We start from the raw sequence: 9501 nt of genomic DNA, 5'->3' as shown, positions 1-9501 counted from the left end.
AGGAGTGGTCCATAGAAATGATTTTATATCTTCCCCCCCCCCTTCTCTCTCTCTCTCTATATATATATATATATATATATACATATATATATATCTCTCTCTCTCTCTCTTGCGGTTTAGCCATTTTTGCCGACTTTCTTTTCCATATTCCGGTAATGTATTTATTCTACGCTAATGGTCGATTCTTATGTATTATTCGCTATTGTCATTGTCATTTCATTTTTTTGCACTTTGTTGTTTGTATTGTTTTTAATTCTAATATGATTTTCCTATAATCTGTTTAGGTTCTACATCAAACTCCAAGATTCAAATTACATGTTGAAGTTTCTATAACTACTCTATCTTTCATACAATGAATGGTTTATTTAGGTTGTGATTAAAATTTCTCTAATTGCATCTATCCACCATTGGTAATTCTAACTAGACCAAAATATATGTATTTATTTTTAATTTATCCGGAATAGTATATTATGTAACATTAATTTAATTTTAATCATTTCAGGTTATAGCGACCCAACTTATAAAATAGCTAATTGCCTAGGAGTATTTGATGGAAAACTGGTTTTCTTTTTGTACAACAATGGATATTAAGTTACGATTATTTATGTATTTATGTAGGTTACACAGTTCATGTAAATTAAATCATTTTTATATGATCAATTTTTATTTTGGCTGTTAACACGTGTGAATCTTATCTTGAAACTTCTATCAATTGTTATAAATTTTTGGGAGTATTTCTAAATAACCGATTTGATTATAAATTTTGTAATTATATCTAAATTATTTAGTCAAGATTTCTCAAGCTGTATAGGTAACAGATTTGTGAGTTAATATGTGGAGTTGGTGACTGGGTTACTATCACGTTATTATTCATATTTTTTTTTTAGGTATTATAGATTTTTATTATATTGTAGTTATTTTTTTGAATGATCAACAAGTTATATTGCAGCTTTTAAACTTTCAGTCAATTATTCAAAGTATTACCATAATTATATAGTTATTTATGGGTATATAGATGTATAATTAATATTATTATGGTAACATTTAATATTAGATTTGACTTACAATAATGATTTCCTTTATTATATCAATATCAATATTTGAATACTTATCTTTTAATACGTTCATAAATGTCTTATATAATATTATTGTTACATGATTTTAATGCTTTTAAAAAAATTAAAATTAATCATATCATTAAGTGATTTTAAGATTTCTCAAATTTTGACATATATATATTTTTTTATTTCTAATTTTATTTTTTACTTTGTAGTTATTTTTTCTGTTTATGGTAACGATGTCACCAAGTGGATTCTTAAACATTCAATTGACTTTCTTTATATTATTTTTGTGATTGTATTTAAATGTGATAGGCTAAAACAAAAAGAGTTTAAGGATCATAACAATGCTTGCATTCTTATTTGATCATTTTCAAAGAAAGTTTAGTGAGTAGTTCAGTAAATGAAATATTATAATTATTAGCAATGACTTACTACACATTCCATTTTTGGATACATTTCAAAAACATAACATTTATATAAAACTATTTAGTTCATATAAGTAAAAAATTCACAATATATTTCAATATATTAGCATATATTTATAATTGATATTTTTTATATAATTTTCTCCCGTGTAGTACACGGGTCACTAACCCATAACCTACTAAAGCATATATTTTGAACGTTTTTCTTAATGTTACAAAGTTTTTGGGCATGTAACATATGAATTAAATAGATTTTACATGTTATTCTTAATGTATTTTTTTGGTTCATGGTTTAAGTTATAAAGATGATTGAACTTGTAATTTTATTCTTATAAATACCTTACATATATAATTATATTTTTTTTAGAAATACAACTTCTTACAATTCATTATAGTGTATAACATAATATATATTTTCCACCTGTGTGGTAAACGGTTCTTTGATTTACTAACCCGTGTTGAACATTTCTCTTTTTATTTTAAGATAATTTTTTTACAACAAAATCTTAGTCTTTGTAAAATTATATTTTAAATCCGTGACAATATTTTTTTTGAAAATATCATTTTTATGCACACAAAATGTAATATAATAATATCAGTATGAATTTTTATTTCTATAATAAATCACACCAAATTTTGGTTTGACACTTTGAATTAATAGTGGATAAATATATCAAAAACTTATTAAAAAAATCATAAATAAAGATTATTATATGAAATAACTGAATTTACGTATTGTATATCATAATTGTCACGACTCAAGGTGGATATTTAAAACATCATTTATTATTTTCTATATTTTTTATGAACAATCTATTATTTTTAACACATAATCATTTTCTTACGTAACGACTTAGAATCAAGTTCGGAAATATTAGATAAAGAAATAAAGAATTACTTGAAGATAATGTTGGATTCTTAAAATCTTTTGGTTCAAGGATACCGTATGGTAAGCGATTGTTTTAAAAACGATCCCGGTATGGATTTAAAGTTGTGCATTATTGGAACAAGGCAAAAAGATGCACGGACTTGCAACCTGCCAAAATTTTCTAAAGTTGCAGCGTTAATCGTTGGTGATATTGGTGACACAATAGATTAGCACGATATAATTGTAACGACTCAAAGAAGATCACTAACAAGAGTTGGAATATATATGAGAGACCCCTTTTCTACTTATGGTCAACAATATGTTGCTTTATAATAGTGAAGAGTATATATTGTATTAAAATGCATATTTTGGAAAAGTAAGGTATAGTTACAAACAAGACAACAAATATGGTTTATAAGGAAATATTTAGCAGTTTATAAATTTGTAATTTTTAAAGTTTTAAATTATGTTTCCAAACAATGTTTTATGAATATTCTTTTTTAGTAAGTTTTTGTTTTAAGTACTTTGTTTACCTAGGAATATGAATTGCAGTTATATCAAATAATTCTCCCAATAAACATATGAAACAAACTTTTATCATCTTTAATATATCTTTAGTTGACGATTTCTATATTCCACCCGTGTCGTACACGGGTTAATAACCTAGTTGTTTAATAAATAAAACTTTCTAAATGACACATGTCATCACTATGTTGATCCTTACAAATTTTCCCTCATCTCTCTCATATTAAATACATTTCTCTTTTTAATTTTTAATTTTCAATTTTTAATAATTTCATCATAATTTAAAAGGATTAATACCATCATAAATATGTTAATTTGTTTAATATAAAATATATTGCATTAGTTATTAATATTAGATTTTATAAGTAACCAATACGAAACAGATGAGTTTCTTTAACCGGTTAAAGTATCAAACATTGTTCATGTCAAAACAGTTTAAGATTATAATGAGTTTTGGTCCACGAGTTGGTTTAAAAAAGTAGCTATTTACAACTAAGTTTTGATATAGAAAATAACAAAGAAATAATTTATGATTTATGAATTTTTTAACAACTTTTTATTTCCAAATTACGTAATGTGTAATTTTTTTACCGTATATTATATCTTTATATATGTGATACATTTTTTGTTTGTATTTTACATTATGTTATTTAAAAAAATTAAATATTTTAACTCGTGTGCTTCACGGATAACTAACATAGTGTTTAATATAAATGTTAAATAACTAGAATAACTATTATCACTCTAGCTATATTTTTGAACTATAAGAATTACACTATAAAAAAATAACGTAGAGTGATAATAATTAGCTTGGTTCATAAATTGTATAATAATAATATTTAGTCTAATGTTAACATAAAAACTTTAGTTATTCATTCACTTCTTACTTAATATCTTTATATTTAATCCTAACACTAAAACATTATGGCCAAAATTATGTAAAAAAGGCTAAACTTTTATTAGTTTCTTTTATTTTATTAATGACAAGATATAACAAGCCTATGAGTTTAATACATCTATACTTATTTTATAATACACACTATTATTTTTATTATAAATTATAACAGTTTTGTATTTGAACGATTCATAAAACAATAACACATGTTTGGCTGGGAAACAAGTTGGGCGGTTGAGGATAAATATGTGAGTTTATTAAAAGGAAAAAAATTAGGGAAATAAAGAGAAATATGATAAGTTGGTAAAACAGACTAGTTTGATAAATATTTTTAAAAGAACCACCACTCGGTAAATAAACTTTTATGCACCTCTAATTAAACACTTTAATTTACTCAATATTTAAGTAATTAGTATTTGTTAAAAATATAATTAGCGAGGGACAAAGTCTTTTAAGCACTTAAAAGTCTTGAGTTTGAATCCCGGGAGCAAATAAAATTTGCCTTAAACATTTTACTTTTAATTAGTTGACATGTCAACCGTAAATTGAAGACCGTGTTTGAAGATACGTGAATGTTTAATTAAGTTACCATTAAAGAAGCAATCAATACATTACCAAATACCATGTCAAATAATTTTCTTGGTATGTTCGTTGCTTGTGAATTAATGCCAACTATTGTGGAAATTGTCACACCCCGAAAAACTTAACTTAGCAGCGGAAGTCTTAATTAAGACGTTCGAGTGGTGACAGACGCCGATTAGCCATACAATATTTAAACACACACCATTAATGTACAAGTTGGACATTTATTATTGAAAACACAAGTTTCAAGTCATCAGAGTACTTATTATATTAAAACATTATGTCCAACTGTCGGGATCTAAAATCCCGCATTTTTCCACGTTTTCTTCACGAAGCGCCAAGTTTTCCTTTACCTGAAAAACACGTTTAAAATATACGTCAATACAAAGGTTGGTGAGTTCTCAATAATATAAAATATCCTTTTTCATTAAATTTCACTTTCTCCATTTCGAAACTATTTTGTCCATATACAAACAATATCTATATTTTACCCTGACTCCACGGGACCAAGGCCAACTTACACGAAAGTTGTTTAAAAATCATATAGTTGCCTCAACGACAAAACAAATGGACTCCTTTCTTATTACAACGATAGTTCTCGAAATAACATTTTATTCTTCAACATTTGTGATAGTTATAAACTAGCAAGGAATATAACAAATGTAGTGCTACTAAACCTATAATCAAAGCGTACAATAATTTAAAATATTTGCCCCCAACATTAAACCAGCGCGACTGGTCGGTAGGCAGGGCGTCACCCGATAGATCTATCAATATTTCTATGCCTTTTTACAGTTAATGATTATAAAACTGCGATAATCACAATTTCCCTGAATATTTATTCTAGTGAATATTTATTCTAGTCAGCTCGGCCACGTTAACCAACGTCGGTCAAATCTAAAGCCCTTACAATATCACAATTGTTAAGATAATAAAATGTGTTTTGACACAAACGTGTTTCCTCCCCGAAAACATTTATAAATCATTTAAAATATTTAAAATGGTGGGAATTTCTGAGGAACTCACTTTGACTGTTACTGTCAGTTTTCGTTCACTTCTCGTGTCCTATTCATTTAGTACACGCTTTTAATAATTTATTTCCAAAATAATCCTAAGTTGTTCTTTCAACTTAAAGTGTTTACACCACTATTTCAGTCCTTTCAAAATTGTTTAACTTGTTTATTAGTTTTAGTGTTCAACAACCCACTGACGGCTTTGGTTTGGTTAAGTCCATATTCTATTTTCACTCAAGTACATAACATATATATCATAAGCATATATATATATATACATACACATATATTTTATATATCTATTTCTATATTACTACCATATACATTTTCCTACCTTATCATCAATTATGCAATTAAAACACTTAAGTACTTTCTTAAAATTGTTTATTAATTATTAAATTAATATTTAAATGTAATTATAGTAAAACCTCTTTTTATTTGCTGAATTATTTATGTCTTTCAAAAATTTTACAATACTTATGTTAACTTGTCATATTTTACCGGTTTTGTCGGTTTAACGTTTAACGATGAATTGTTTAATGTTTTTATGGAAAATTAATCTTTTTAAGTAAAAATATAGTTTTTATAGCTGAAGTAAATGTGTTTTATACTTTAGTTTGCAAAAATATATTTGTTGTCGGTAATGGTCATTTTTAACGTTTTCGCGTCGTCTTTCGCGACGTGACTCGCTTATTGTCAAGTTTTATCATCTTGACCACTTTACACACCTTATACGGTGTAATATATATATGAGTTTTTAAGTTTTAGGGGCTGTTTTATTTCTGCTCCTAAAATCTTTGTCGGTTAGCTTTAAAAAGCCGATTTTTCGACTAGTTAAGTAATCGACACTCATTTTAAAGAAAATAAAGCATGTATAACATATAACACATCCAATCTACTTATTATAAACATGCAAAAATATATAAATTTCCAGAATTAATATTATGTCATAAAAATCATATTTTATTAACTAAAAACATGTATTTATTTCATATCATAAGTGTATTATGTCACACATTATTAACTATACTTATGATATTAAATTCTAATGATTTGTAATATTTAAAAAAACTAACAAATCAGATTTTATTCTATTCCTTTTGTATCCTATTTATTATTTTTATTGCATATATCAAAGTGTTACTTTTTCAAGATTTGTCATAGCTTTTTATGACAACTTTTTGTATACTTTTACTTTCTTGTTTTTCAACTTATCAATATTATTTTATTAATCCATGTAAACAATTTTCAAAATCGTATTAACAAGTTTACTAGTAACAATTTAGATTTAAACATAAAAATCTTAAGTAGATTACATGCATGTATAGTTTATGTGTTTTCATTAACAAGAACATATATCTAAGTTAATATTATTACCAATCTTGTATTATTATCATATCATTCTTATTTTTCTCAAGAGTCATATATGTATTATCAAATTTTAACATGCATATCATTATTTAAGCATAAATCATCAAAACACACATGTGTATGTAACATTAACCATTTGAAAATATACATATTCATACTCTCTCTAACTCACGACTCTCTCTCTCTCTCTATCTCTTTGTATTCTCATCTTTTAATCTCATTTTTAATCCTTTAGATCTTAAAATCACCAAACCAAGCTTAACCAATATGAATATGGAAGTGATATGCATGTGTGTATGTATGTATATGTGGATTCGGGTTCCACATACACACACACATAGCCCACGTGTCATACATGCATACATATACACTTTGAAATCTTCCATTTTCACATGAGTTTAAGGGTTTGGTTGTTTGTGTGAACCCTTTTAAGATGCAAGAACAAGTATTTTGCATCCAAAACTTAAAGAATGAAACTAGGGTTTCGGATTTACCTTAGGGTTTTAGAGAGAGGTACAAGAAAATAAGATGGATGGTCTCTTGGTGTATGATCAAGGCTTGAATCTTCCTAACTTTGCTTCTAACCCATTTTTCTTGATTTGATGCTAGGGTTTTGATTGTTATTTGGATAATAATATGAAAATAAAATAGAGAGAAGGGAGTGGGGGTGGGGTTCGGCCGCAAGAAGGAGGAAGGGAGGGAGAGAAAGGGGTGGTGGTCTATGTTGGAAGATGGAGTATTAATATGGTGATAATGTTGGGACAAGTGGAAGTATAGGTTTATGTGTTGTGCATGCATGTATGTAGAGTGATGAGAAAGCAAACCAAGAGTTAGGGTAGTGTGAAGGATGGACGGCTAGGGGGGGGGGGTTGTGTAAATATCTTATTTTTTTGTTTTATTAATTAACAATGTATTTTATTTACCCCTTTGATCATATTTTATAAAATACAACTATTTAGGATTAGTTTTATGTAAAACCAATCACATATCTGAATTCCTTGTAAAATTAGCTTCGAAACCATATAAAGATGTAAATTTTTGAAGTTGATTGGTTTCGGGTCCTTACGGTGAGCGGTATTGGCTTCTACTCACTTATTATCTAAATTTCGCGAATCGAACATTCTAAAATTATACTTATGACCTAATATTAATATATTTACTAGATTTATATTATTTTAGATCGTTCCCGACGTTTAGGAATTTATTTGGACTTTTAACCTTACCCGGGTCGCTGTCAGTGTCAGTTTTGAGCAGTATTCGATACGCGCCAAAACTTAACTTTTTGAACACAATAAAATATAATATTCATATTCTTAGTGTCTTAAGACTAAAATATTATTATTTTATTTTCCATAATACGAGATTACACAATAAACACGGATTACATTACCATAGGATTAGTCTTAAAAAGCTCGGGTGTCACAGAAATAACAGCTAAAAAGACGTGGAAAACGTGATCTGATTTGGCTTGATAATTTAAGCATGGTAAAACGAATGGCTCGGGTTGTGTCGAATTGAGTTAACGACTTAAAACGGTTTTGTGTTAAACAAATTGTGTTTTTTTTTCTTAATATTAAATTGGTGCGGGTAAAAGCGAGCTCTAAACAAGATAGACTTGATTTATGTCATGAGTGGATTTAAAAAAATGAAAGTATAAAAGTTGACGCTCCAACCATATGTTTTTACAGTGACTAGTTGTAACACCCTTGTCAAACACAACATTGTCCCACTCTTAGGCTATCCCACATCGGCTGTGGACAAGAGAGATCACTGGTTCATAAGTAATGTCCTGCCTCTTCAATCACCAACGCATTTTGGGCAACCAAAAACAAATCCGTGAGCTCTTCGTGGGCAGAGCGGACAATATTGGTGGTGCGAGGGGCCGGATGTAACAGTTGGTATCAAAGCCACTCTTGTGCCATTCGGGATGTTGGGACACGCCTCATCGAGGACGATGAGTCCAAAGGGGGGTTGTCTGTAACACCCTTGGCAAACACAACATTGTCCCACTCTTAGGCTATCCCAAATCGGCCGTGGACAAGAGAGATCACTGATTCATAAGTAATGTCCTGCCTCTTCAATCACCAACGCGTTTTGGGCAACCAAAAACAAATCCGTGAGCTCTTTGTGGGTAGAGCGGACAATATTGGTGGTGCGAGAGGCCGGATGTTACACTAGTAGCGTTCATGGTGTAGTCGACAACCATGGTGGTGTAGGTGACGTCGATGTGACAATTCTGACATTCATGGGCATACCTATTTGTATTGGAGTATGGGTGGTAACCCCCTTCAATTTCTTTTAATGTTATAGATACTTGAAAATTCTGAATTCCCTGAAAAAATTTGCAATATCCTCTCATAAACTTTTAAAACCAACCCTCATGAGATATAGAAACCTATCCTTAAGACATATTAGAATTTATAAATATTTAAATATATATTTAATATATATACACTATTTATCAATATAACTTATAAAATTACCAATATTGTATTTGTTAAATCTTTTAATTTTTAAAGACAAAGAGGGATATATAGAATGGACATCAAAAGCAAGCAATTGACGTATCATAGAAGTATGATCATAGGGGCGTTCACTATTAGGCTATGTGTAGTGGATGAGCTATAAATTGGGCGAATTGCGACATGTGGAGCCCAGTCAGCAAAAGGTAGGAATTTGTTTTTGGGATATAACGGTGTTGTAAGCTAATATATATATATATATATATATATATATATATATAACACAAACATATATAATA

Source organism: Bidens hawaiensis, unplaced genomic scaffold (assembly GCF_021521415.1).
Source record: "Bidens hawaiensis isolate Kalapana, Puna unplaced genomic scaffold, B.hawaiensis_p1.1 tig00032166_1, whole genome shotgun sequence".
Classification (NCBI taxonomy): domain Eukaryota; kingdom Viridiplantae; phylum Streptophyta; class Magnoliopsida; order Asterales; family Asteraceae; genus Bidens; species Bidens hawaiensis.
Note: the sequence above shows the minus strand (reverse complement) of the source record.